A 13463-nucleotide genomic window follows, 5' to 3' on the forward strand; every position below is an offset into this window, starting at 1 on the left:
AGGTGGGTAGTAACGAGTTACATTTATTTGAGTAAGTTTTTGAAAAAAATGTACTTTTAAAGTACCTTTTTTGCACGATACTTTTTACTTTTACTTGAGTACATTTGTGAAGAAGAAACTGTACTTTTACTCCGCAGCAAATTTTTGAGGAAAGGGAGATTTGTATCATGGATGTGAAGCTGACAAACCTGCAGCAAATGTGTGGCACTATCATAGCAATGTGGACCAAAGTGGACCTGAGTGCTCAAACTGTGCGACCATAACTTGAAGCTTATCATACAAAATCTGTCCCTCGCTCTCCCTCTCTGTCTTTCACTCACTCACACAGACACACACACCATCAACTTTGCTAAATTACTAATGAAAAACATTGACCAGGCAGCTGTGATTGAGCAGCAATGTCCATCCAACTCTTTTCATGGTTGTTGTAGTTGTGATAATTTTGTGAGGCCACATTGAAAAGACTTGGATACGGAAGCGTAGAGCTGCCACCCAGGCAAAAGAAAAATCGAAAAGTGAAAAGTATATTGTTCTAACAATAGTCCTTTCACGGTTGAGCAATATAATATCACGTTATTACAATATACAGAATTATCACGTTCTTACAATATAAATACTATATAGGCTACATCGCAGCTCCAGTCACGCTTCCATCACAGTCTTTCTCGTCTTTTCCCAGAGTAACAGCCAAACAGGAGGATCTATTGGCTAGCACTGCTTAGCCTTGCACACATTCTTATTTTAAACTTAATCTGGAATTCATTGCAAACTGTTTGTGCGGGATATGAATGACAAGATTTTGTTTTTCTACAAACGTTAAATGTTGGTGACACAATAATTTCATCCTAATGGTACTGACATATTCATAAGGTTAATTTTTGAGACAAAATATCACGAGGTAGTCATGATTTTGCAAATATTCCAACCAACAATGGTGATACAAGATCACAGGTGAAATTGGAGGATGACTTGATGGTTCATGACTGTATTTGAAGCACATGTGTGACTGCATGTATTTGGAATGTCTCACTGTTATTCATCAGGTGACAGATGATGGTCCGAATAGATTTAATGCCCAGTAATTCGTACAGTTCCCGCAGTGTACGAGACATAAACGACGTGCCCTGGTCAGTCAGTATCTCTTTCGGGATTCCGACCCGGGAGATGACCTGAAACAGTGCCTGCGCCACACTATTCGCAGAGATGGTGCGCAGCGGGACTGCTTCCGGGTACCGCGTTGCATAATCCACCAGGACTAACACAAAGTGGTAGCCGGGTGCACTCCGGTGAAACGGCCCGATGAGGTCCATGCCAATGCGCTCAAACGGAACCTCTATGAGTGGAAGCGGACGCAAAGGCGCTTTAGGTATGGCCGGCTGATTAACAAGTTGGCAGTCCGGGCAGGACGCGCACCAGCGGCGCACATCCGCTCGGATGCCCGGCCAATAAAATCGGGCCATTATTCGCTCCAGAGTTTTTTTGTATCCCATATGCCCTGCCATGGGGTTATAATGAGCCGCCTGGAAAATCGTTTCCCGGCGGCCCTGCGGCACCAACAGCTGGGTGTGTGTCGCCTCCGTGCGAGTGTCACGACTCACTCGATATAACCTATCATTCGATAACATGAAACGTGGGTAGGTCCGCACGGCTTCAGGGCGCACCACGTGACCATCAATCTCAATCACCTGGTCAAAGGCTGAGCGTAGGGTGTCGTCACGAGACTGCTCCAGTGGGAAATCACCCGTGGGGGAACTTCCGGAGCCGGCGGGGCTTCCTGTGAAAGACCCGCCGTCTCCCCCTCCCCAGAGTCAGTGTCGGACGACCCCGCGTCACCGCTGAGCGCCGCGCAGACACTACATGCTACTACCGGTCATGACCGCACCCCCGCGTACTGTCCCAACAGATGACGAAACCCCGGCCAGTTCGTACCCAGAATTAGGGGATGCGACAGGCGCGGGCTAACCGCAGCCGTTACTCTATGCGTTTTGCCCTTATACTTTAATAACAGCAGCACTATGGGATACCTGTGAACATCACCGTGCACACACCTCACCTCCACCCATTCTGCCTCCAGCAATGCCCCAGGGCGAACCAAGCCTTGGTGGACGAGCGTCTGCGTGCAGCCCGTGTCCACCAACGCATGGCGTATACCCCCTCGAGTCCTTACCGGAATGCTGTATGTCCCTCCTGGGCCGGGAGAGGGCGCTGGGGTACCGGCAACACGGAACACCTGCCCCACTTCCATAAGCGGACAGTCCCTCCTCAGGTGTCCCAGTTGCCCGCACTTCCAGCACTCCTGCCCCGGCGTCTGTGCGGCTCTCCGTGGCTCAGGGGCGGTACCACTCGTCTCGGCTCCCCGGGACGGCACAAACGTAGCAAAGGGATTTGTGGGGCTCAGCGCCGGCGCCCGCTCTGCCTGCCCTGGCGCAGGTACCCGGCGCCTCGGGGCCGGTACTGGAGCCTGTCTACTCGGCCTCCGGCCGCCGTCCCCGGGCTCCCCTGCTCTCGCGGCAAGGTGGTCCTCCGCCAACGTCACCGCCACCTCCAGACTCGCGGGCCGGTGGCACCGGACCCATCTCGCCGTTTCCGCCGGCAGCCCCTCCACGAACTGCTCCAGCACCACCTTGTCCACCAGCAGCGTCTCGCCCTCCGACGATCCCAGGTGCAGCCAGCGCACCGCTGCATCGCGTAGCTGTCGGGCCCAGGCGAACGGTCGATCCGCTGCGGCCAGCCGGCAGGCTCGGAACCGCCGGCGATGATCTTCGGCGGTGAGCCCCAGCCGGTCCACCACCGCTCGGCTCACGTCCCGGAAACAGCTCCTCGAAGCCGGCGGCAGACTCAGGGCCGCCGTTTGGGCCTCCCCAGACAGCAGGGGGAGCAGCCGCGGAGCCCACTCCTCCTGCGGCCATTGGCAGGCCTCTGCCGTGGCACGGAAAGTTTCCAAGAAAACCTGGGGGTCATCCCCCTCCCCCATCCGGGGCACCGCCACCGACAGTGGTGGGGGCTGCGGCTTGGCAGCGGCCCCGACCAACCGCTCCAGTACTTGCGTCTGCCGGTCTGTCCGTTCCTGCAGCGCAGCCAGGTGGGCCCGCTGGTCCGCCGCCTGTTCTTGGCTCATCTTCGCCATCTCCGCCAGCATCTGCACCAGATACTGCAGAGGCTGGGCGGGTGGAGCGGCCTGTGGGTCGGACATCCCCACGCCGGCCTTTTCCTGGGTTTCGGCACCACTTGTGGAATATACGAGGCACAGGTACACGCACACGCAGGTTGTTATTGCCAAGTTCCACATTTATTCACACGTTTCACAGGTTTATGCTTTTCACATAGACTGACAGCTCGTTCCCAGCTGACGTGTGTCGTTTTTTCCTCTCGCCACCGCTCTCCGTCTCACTATAAAACAGGGGAGGGAAAACCATCGTCAGTCCATAATCACCATCAGCTGTTCTTCCCGGCGTCTCCCGTACCGCCCCGTTGAGCCCACTGCACCACTCCTCCCCTGCAGCCGCGCCCGGGGCCCCGCCTCCGCCACAATGTCCTAGTACAGTAAGAGGGGAAGAGCCAGGGCCAAATGTGAGGCACATATCAAGCACAGAATAATAATTGTAATCGGAGGATAAAACGCATGTACTGAGGCTAAAAGATGCTTCAGTGCTCTCAGAAGACTAAAAAGATGGGTAAGGTTAACAATGACTCGAATGAGATTAAACAATGCTGCTGTATGCCATGTCCACCAGGAGAGACTGGACAGTATAGATGTAAAACCAATATGCCAGCAGTTTATCTCAGTTAACGAGAGGAGAAAGCATGTGTGTGGCCCCTTCACATAGTGGACATTGAGTTGTTGTGTGGGACACCAGTAGTCCATGTCTGTTGGTGTAACAGTAGTTCATGTTTGGAATAAATAATCCCAGGCACTATTGCCCCTGACTTGATAGGGGCAATAGTGCCTAAAATGTTGCATAATTTTGCTGAGAGATCTTTTACTTTGTGGTAATCTTAGATGAGTAGTTTTATGGACTGAACCACCAGGTCATTCAGTGTTCCCTTAGTGTTAATGTATCAGAGATGTTGGTGTAATATAACTGAAGTAATGTTGTTAAGTCCTTAAAGTCATATTCTTTTATTGTCATGACTGTATTTGAAGCTATTTTTATGTTTGTATGATACCTGATTTATATTAAATATGGCTGAAGTAAACTAAACTCTAAAATACTTAGTCAGTGATTTGTTATATAATTCAAATGTAAAAATATGAATTGTAATTTTAAATGGTTTAAAAGCATGTAGAATAGCATATATAGGCAAGTATATTTCTCCTTTTTTATCAAGAAGCAAAGACAAAAAGGGGGAAAAAAGAAACCGGGCAGGGTTCGGTGGTTGAATCATCCGTCCCCACCAATGCCAAAACCAAATCTACGCCCTTGCTCCACACTCTGCCTTTGTTTTGTCAAATGGTTCCAGACTTTTCTTCTTTTCTTGGTGTCACTCATTTTCTTTTCTGTACCTTTCCAATGTGACGGTGTTGTCTCTTTTTGCTCCCAGCTCTCTTTCTTTCCCTCTCCCTCCTGCTCTTGTTGTGTGCTACTGCTGTTGCAAGTGTAACTACCGCCCCGCCCCCTCAGCTCAGTGCTGAGCAGAGGGGTGCAAACGCAAGGCTCTGTTTGCCGTCTCTGCTCAGCACAAACACAAGGGTGACTTGCAGTGTGAAGCGAAAAAAAGTGAAAGAGAGGGCAGGAGAAAAAAACAAAACAAAACCCACAGCTCCCAATAAGGAGCCGGCTCGCATCGTTCACTTCAAAGATCCGGCTCTAAGAGCCATTTCGTTCGCGACCGACCCATCACTAGTCAGAATGACTATTGACTATTTTTTTCCCAACTTCACACTAAGATATGAAAGTGTAATCTGATTAACCTTGAGCTGTACAAAATTCATTATAGTTGTCATGACAGAGTAAAATAAGCATATTTTCTACGTAACTTGGAGAAGGGTGGGGGGCATAGCTGTTCTTCATAATAAGTTTATTTGTTGGACTGCAGCAATTATTATTCAGGGACCTGTCAAGGCAAAATTGGCAGCAGAAGATGCCCAGACTGGGGGTGTATTCTGATACAATGATAAAAGATCACACAGTCAGGAAAAAATTATTCGAACCCCTACTGATTTTGTAAGTTTGCCCACTAACAAACAAATTATCAGTCTATAAAAAAAATCCAGAAAAATGTATTTCAAAAAAGTTATAAATTAATTCACATTTCCATAAACAAAAAAAAGTATTTGATCCCTTTGCCAAAATGTGCTTTAGCACTTGGTCGCAAAACATTTGTTGGGAACCACAGAGGTCAGCTGTGTCTTGTATTTGGCTAAATGTTTTGCACACATCTCAGGGGGGATGTTGTCCCACGCCATTTTGCAGATCCTCTCTATGTTTTGCGGTGGAAGCCAGAAATCTTGCTGATTGATCAAATACTTATTTGCATTTTCAAAAAAAATCAGATTATTAAATGCAATAAGTTTATAACCTTTTTGAAATGCATTTCTCTGGATTTTTTTTATAGACTGATAATTTGTTTGTTAGTGGGCAAACTTACAAAATCAGTTCACTTATAGACTAAATTAAAAATCAGCAGGGGTTCAAATAATTTTTTCCAAGACTGTACAAGCAAAAGATGATCTAGGCGTTGTCACACCTTTTCGTACTTGCCAAAAAGCAACATTTGCTATCCGTCAGTGTAGTCCCAAATTACTCTTTTTATGGACCATTCATTATTTTCAGTGTTGCATGTAACATGTTCCAAAGAGATGTTACTGTAATTGAGCTAATTTTTTATAATGTAGTAATGTAACATTGGTTACATTGATGGTATGAATTATTATTATTATTATTATTATTATTAATTTTTATTTTTTTGCCTGTCCCGTTTGGCTCTTTTGCCATCAGAATTATTGTCTAAAGGCAAAGAAAGATGCCCAATGGATTTACTTTACCAAATTGACCATCCCAGCCTTGCCGCAATGGTCCATTTGATTCACCTTTTATTGTTTATTTTATTTTCACTGGCTGAATACGGGACAGACTTGACTGGGGGAAAGAAGGGGAGAAAGAAAGAGGGAAAGAGAAACAGCTGAGAAGAGGGACGGGGGAGAAGGGCAAAAAACCAACAGAATGGGCAGGAAAAAAAAAGAAAAAAAAATGCATATATCAATCACCTGGATCACCTGTTGAGAAAGAAAAAAGAAAACAAGCAGAAGAGAACAAGAGTAATAGAATAAACAACATCACAATGATATATGGGAATATGACAGTAAATACTAAATATTAAACATTATTGTGCAGCACATAAGATCAACAGAACACAGTGTGCTTTGAGGTAGGAGCCAAAAAGGGTGTAGTTTGTGGGTGTGATCACCCGTGTGTACACCTGTGAGCATGGACGCGCTTGTTTTTTTAAAAGGTTCCTCCATGTAATGATCTGCTAGAGTGTGTGGGGGGGCCACAGCCCCGTCCTCCAGGGCATGAAGCAGGTATGGAGGACATCAAAACTCCAGACATCCAGAGGCCCCCAGAACACAAGAGACCAAGGAAGACCAACAGAGGGGCAGCCGCGCCACTGTCCCAGAAAGAGCTGAGGAGAGTCCCAGATGAGGGCTCACTCAGCAGCCGCGGAGCAGAAGCCAGGGGGAGTTGCAGTGACGCGCCCGTGAGCTCCGCCGGCAGCCAGCCGTGCCTGAGTGACCGAGCCCCAGGCCGAGAGGCCGGGGGCACCCCACCCCCGAAGTGGCCCGAGCGAGCCCCAGGCTCCAGGCCCCGATAAGCGGCCGCCAAGGAGTGAGCCGGTGTGTACCTGGACGCCCATCCCCAGACACAAAGAACCACCAACGCACCGATGTCTGAGGGAGTCCGCCACTGGCAGGGGAAGTGGTGGTGGGGGGAGATAGGCCTCCAAACCTTGGAGGGCCTGAGATGTCCCCAGAGAGGTGGCGTCTGATACCCAACCTGACATATAGACACAGACATACAGGCACACACAGATACAAACATCCATTCCCACCCTCATGCTCTCATATGCACTTACTCCACACTCAACCAACGTGGAGACAGACATAAAGAGACGCTGTACACACGATCACACTCCCCAAGCGTACTCTACGAACCGGGTCTAGGTACCCTTGCCCCTGGAGGGGGGAACTGCACCCAGACCCAGGTGGTGTTACCCTTTTCCCTGCGGTGGGGAGAGGCAGACCACCCCGACTCCGCAGCAGCAGGGAGGCCCCACCCTCCAGACCGCAGTCGGACGGCCAACTCCTCCTCCTAGCCCCCCCGCTCCAGCAGGCCGCAGAGAACGGGGGTGAGAGAAGACTCCAAACCTCCCTCCATCTGCTCATTGTAGTGTTGATGCATGTGTGTTCTAAGGTGCATTTAAAACCCAGGAGGGCATGGAGCTACCTGCCAGAGAGCAGCAGGTAAGTGCATAGCCCCTCCTGCTAGCCCTCAATGTCTACGTGTATTTAAAATTGAGAGGTGGGCAACGACGCCAGGGGTGAGGTGTACACCCTGATGGTAATTTGGATTCCGTGTATCATGCCCACCCCCAGGATCCTATATGTATGTGTAATGAGAGTGTGAGTAATGTGAATGTCTAAGTTGTGGGATAAAATTGAGGCAGAGGCAGCCAGAAGGGGACAGGGGGTGGGGTGGGGGGGTAGCCTCCTCTGCACCCTGGTGACATACCCCTACTCTAAGGCCCTGCATGTGTGGGTGGTTGTGGTGGAGTGGGAAGAGGGAGGCAGCTGGAGATGGGGAGGGAAGGAAGGGAGGGGCAAGTGACCCCTCCCTGGGGCCAGCTCCCCCGCTGACCCCAGTAGGCACCCCCATACTCCGCGACCCGCCAGGGAAAGGGGGCCCAGGCCCATCCAGACTGGGGCCCAGTGCAGCAGCGCCGCCCGGCCCCTCAGAGCCCGGGACAGTCCACCCAACCCCACCACAGAGAAAACTGCACCCACCCCACCATCCACTCATCTTCCAGACTACATAAGACAATAGACGCCCACCTCTCCTGTATCTCCCCCTCGTGCAGAGAGAGTTCCTGAAGAGAGGAAAGCTCCTGCAAGATGTGACAACCTCCCTCACCAGTTGAAGAGCCCCCCAGGTGGCTCGACGCACCGGCGGCACCCTGCGCCAGGGCTGGGCCCCCATGGTATGAATTATTATACTACCTGCATTAAAAAGTTACAATAGGCGTCTGTTGTAAGAAAAAAGAAAGAAAAAAACTTTTTGTTAATGGGCACTTGTGCTATACTCAAAACAAAAAGCTAACAACAAGCTAGCCAAGAAGAACAGTGATATAGCTGACCATAGAACAGGTAACAATGGCAGTGTTGCATAGTCAAACTTGTAGTATTGTAAAATCCCATTTCTAATGTTTCTAAAGTAGAATCACAGTGGCATATTCATTTTGAACAAGCCACAAAAAGGGCTTGTTTCAGCAGCAATGATTTTATTTGGCATTACATTGTGTTTCATGTTCACAGCAACAGCTTCCAAATGCAAGTGCCAAACTTGGAATCAACTCCAGACCTTTCACCTGCTTAACTGATTGAGAAATAATTAAGAAACAGCCCCAGCCTCTCCATGAAACACCTTTGGAGAAAATTCTCTAATTACATTTGAGCCCCTGAAAATTGGGCACTTTCACTGAAAATGTTGGTCAATCCTCAAAGGTCATGCAGCATTGCTGTGCATTGCTTTGAATCAGAGCGAAGAGTTTGCATTTTAATTGTGTCTCTATTGTGCCTTTCAAAATCTATTGTGGTGTCTTATGTGAAGCCAAAATTCTGAATATTCTATCACTCTGAAAACATTTCTGAACCTAAGTGTATGGCTACTGTAATGCTTACAATGAAAACTGAGAACTTTCTGTAGGCAAAAAAGGTTGACCTACTATGACAGTTGCAGGGAAGTGAATATCAAATTACAAAACCCTAACCTTTGTTAACAACAAATGTTAGGGTTAAATTCTTTATACGAAAATAAAAGTTGTGCAAGGGATTTGATTTGAAAGGTAACAAATCCAGTGCATGTCAGTAGACTGCAGACTGCTGTCAACTGGGTTTTGTTTTCTTGCCCCTCCCAGTTTGAACGAGTACTGTAGAACAAACATGTTTTAATGAGTCAAGCGAGATCAAAAAAATGAAAATTTAGACTCTAACCGTAATGGCTGTGGGGTTTCTACTACTGTTTGGGCCACATTCAGATCCACCCCCAAGTTTTTCCCTTTGTTTACCTAAGGTATCAATGCCAGATGAGAAGCATCCTTTTACTCTGGAAGAGGCTGTTAAAGTTGGGTCAGTGAGTCAGAGAATGGTCACTTCTGACCAATAACAGTCATACTGAGGTGAGTTATTGAAGATATGCTGAGCTTTTCAGCAGGGTGCTGTTTTTGCTGCTCTTAGTCTCTGTTCACCATTGTTAGTGAAACTCTGAGGCTTAGTGAATAAAGTCTCATATGATGTGAGAATGTAATCAAACTTATTACCAGAGAAAAAAGTGTTATTTTTAGACACTTGAGCCTAACATTAATTGGTATAATATTAAGTTATAAACAGCTATTGTTGTTGTTTAGTGTCCTTTTGTCATCTGTCTGGGGACGGGATGTGGCAGTCTAATCTGCTAACAGTAAGTAACTGTGACAATGTTGGGAATGAATAAGCATTTGTATGCATGTTTTCATGTGTTAGAGCCCTGACTTCAAGTTCAGGAGATGATGGTTGAGGTGAGGAAGACGAGGATGACATTTTATTAAGATGCCAGTGGTGTTGTCTCTTTCCTTCCCATTGTCATTTCTTTGGTGAAGTGTAACCCCTCTCTCAGAGGATAAAACATATTTATCCATATGGCTTGTAGGTGCAGACAGGAATCGAAATGTCCCTTCAGGGAATTTGAACAGCTACGACTTCTCTTGCCCTCTACCTCTGGCATAGCGCGCACATGCATACATAAAACGGCATTAGTCAGAAGGGAGATGTCTGTCCTGCCCACTGTATTCACAAACAGCGAACCCGCTCGTGCATTTATATATGTATTTTTAATGGATAAATTATTAGTTTATGAGAATGCATCCATTTGTTGACATAATCTATGTATGTTTATGGGTACAGTATTTTTTTCTAATAAAAAAATGAAAATTACTGAGTGTAACTTTAAAACAGTAATAAGATACCAAATCACATACATACATACTATTTCACATGCTGCACATATGATATTTTCTCTTAGTACATTTCCAAAATCACTGCAGAGGTCTGATACCCCAAAGGTTGAGGCAGCCATGAATCACATCTTATTACCTAGTCATGGCCATTATCACACCAGGTGTTGTTTTGGACTGAACTTTAGGTGAACTCCATCTCAGTGCTTTTTTTCTATCAAATTGGAACCTGTGCAGAGGCATAGGAAGCGGGCACTTAGATCATCTACACCTACAGATCTCTGTCTGGGGCTGGAGTTAGCTCATCTGGCAAATGCAATTGCTTCTTCACATTTTTCCATTTGCCGTTTTCTGCTGTATGACACAATCCATACCGAGACATCCGCAAAGTTAAACAAAAGAACCACGACATACACACATATCAAACTGTCCGTGTTAGGAACCTGACAAAGTAGATTTGGAGTCATGGAAAGCCTTCAGGGAGACTTCTCTTTCTTGATCAGATATGTAATGTAGGTCCTGCTTTTTGGTTGCCTTTACTGTGGAAGAGTGGTTCTCCACTCTAAAAGATTCTGGCAGTGTGCATACCAGGCTTTGAATCAACTAATCTGGATGAACCAAAGAAGACAATTGCTTGATGGGAAGGAACGAGACCACCCCTACTGTCTGGTTTGAAACAACAACTAGGACAGGTCTGGTATATCTCCACAGCAGTCACAAGAGCTGGCTGGATTTACTTAGGATGGGTCAATAGAACAGGTGAATATTTCAATTGTTGTTGTTTTTCTCCTAAGCTGCTTTAAGAAAAAATATTTTAAACCCTCACTTTTAAAATGTATGACCTGATCTTCAGATTTCTTTTGGTCTCTGTGGATAATTTCTCTTTTCTGTAGCGGTTACCAGTGGCATTAAAATTATCTGCATATAAATGAATGCAAGAACCCATCAATGATATTCACTTCATCTGTGCTGTATATGTTTAAAACTGTAATGAAAACTGTAATTCATATACAACTCTTTTAGATTTTCAATTGCTGAAGATTTCAGAATATATAGCTATTGTATAGGTACATAATACAGGGTATTAACCGACACAGTAGGTCTCAACTACAAATCCCACAGTTCTTTGCCAAGACTTAACCAGATCATATGACCAGGGAGCCGAAGCAGGTGGTTGGATCATATGATGTTGTCAGGCGAAGCTGAGGAAGAGCAGGATCTCTGAATCACTGAATCACAGCCCACATCAATCCCTACATTCAAAGGTAAAACTGGAGGAATCCCTCCTTTTCACCCTGCGTTTTTCAGCCTGTAGTGACTGTTTTAATGCTCCAGCCTCACACCGAGGCAGGAGGAAGAGGGGAGGAGATTAGTAGGGAGGAGAGTAGAAACAAAGATGAGGGGGATGGGAGGCCATCAGAGATGCCTTTTCGTTGCTTTCTGCAGACAACAAGAGAGCAGATGTTTGTTGAAATCTTTCTGCTGTAAACATATTGTGCCTGCAGGCTAAGTGAGGAGCGTATGCTTGTAACTTTGTATGGATGCCATATTCTTTGAGATGTTCAGAGAAAGGATGGATGTGTGATAGTTATACTCACTTTCTCTTTTAAGAGCTATCTCTGATAAAAGCTATCTGTTGTGTCTGTGATCATGTCATCCCTGGATAGTTCCTGTTTCCTGCTCTTATTTTTATTATTCTTGGGAAAGTAGGTTTGGGAATTAACCGGTTGCTTTTTGGACAGTGCTTTAGCATTCAATTTCGTATAATTTAACAATGTTAAGGAGCCAGACAGCCCCTTTAATGGGCCTGTTTTTCAGGCTGAAACATGTTTTTATATTGTGTTTATACTTTAGACTTAAATATGAAAACACTGAAGGGCAGGCGCCCTGGAGATAGGTCACTTTGCTCAGTTTGCCATAGCAATTTAGCATGTCACATGTTTTTATGGGAGTAGATTAACTTTAGGTTTATGTTGCAAATAGATATATCTATCTTCTTCTTAAGTGTTTGATCTTTTAGGGTGGTATGACATTCGTGTATGCCCAATATGAAGCTACACTCTATATCTGGCTAGCTTAGCTTAGCATGTAGACACACATAAAGAGTTAGAAACAGCAGATACTTACACCTAAATGACAGAAATGGCTAATAGCTTTAGCAAATTTACTGGGCGAGCATCTCCTGGCTGGAATTTCACAACAGCATAATAAAAAGCCTGTTATTAAGAGGAATTTTGAATCTCTCTAAGAATCCATTAAAAATGGCAAAACCTGCTGGCACCATGGGACTTACATGCTGACAGCTGTGTGTGTAGTACACATGATGCCAGCTAAAGTATCATGTAGTAAATTTGCTAACTCTTTCCAAGCAAAAGAGCAAAGACACATTAATCCAGCTAGTAATTTGAAATAGATGATAAAAGTCTCATATGTGTATCCCCCAAAAAAGGAGATATTGAACATAAAGACTATTAGAGATCATTTTCTTGTCTTTTCACCATATGGTAGGTCTAGATCATAGTTGTGTTATGGGTTCAGTGCTCTTATCATGGAGTTATATTTTGAGAAACTGACTTTCAGTTTTCTTTTTAGAGTTGCTGCTGTATAAGCTGCTGTAGAGCATGCATGGTCTAAAATAAACAGTAGCTGAGAAAACAATCTGCCCTCAAGGTTCTGGAACTTTTAATTATGTCACATAAGCCTTTGAGAATATGACAACGATGCACCACTGAACAATTGACATCCTACTACACATCGTTGGGCTGACTCAGACTCATCTACTGTCATCTACTCTCCCATTTCTTCCTGTATTTTAATCTGTCTGCTAATTTTTAATGAAGTGATGAAGATGAAGAAAACTTGTTTTGGGATTTAGGCCCCTGTGTGGATTTCTGTTGTTCTTCCAATGGCTTGACAACACTTTTGGTAGTTAATGCATCAAAACAAATTATTACATTTAGTCTTTCTCTGAGTTGCTCGTGGAGGTGGAAGTATTTCAGTAAACTGAATGAGTTACCTATCCTGTCTCTCTTGAGTAAGTGAAAATAAACATAGATTATGCAGTTCCCTTTAGGGTTTATGCATTGTAATGGTTCTTGTTTTGGATTTTCGGTCTGAAACATTGCAGTTTAGTTCAGTCTCAGTCTCAGTGCTTTTCCAGCCTCATATCTAAAAGCAGTAGGTAGCAGTTTTCAGCTCTGATAAAACCTACTGTGCACCACCTGTCCAGCACCAAACACAAATTTGACACAGCTAGA

General features: G+C 45.6%; 1 protein-coding gene across 4 annotated transcripts in view; it reads left to right on the forward strand.

The window, feature by feature from the left end:
* The first annotated feature begins 11351 nt into the window (after positions 1-11351).
* tsnare1 (T-SNARE Domain Containing 1) overlaps positions 11352-13463 on the forward strand; it is a 256224-nt gene continuing 254112 nt past the window's right edge. For all 4 annotated transcript variants that reach the window (XM_040034306.1, XM_040034309.1, XM_040034307.1 and 1 more), the window contains exon 1: positions 11352-11471. The gene's annotated coding sequence lies outside the window, so the exon portion shown is untranslated. The remainder of the gene's footprint in view (positions 11472-13463) is intronic.

Source organism: Simochromis diagramma, unplaced genomic scaffold (assembly GCF_900408965.1).
Source record: "Simochromis diagramma unplaced genomic scaffold, fSimDia1.1 OVJJ01000747.1, whole genome shotgun sequence".
Lineage (NCBI taxonomy): Eukaryota > Metazoa > Chordata > Actinopteri > Cichliformes > Cichlidae > Simochromis > Simochromis diagramma.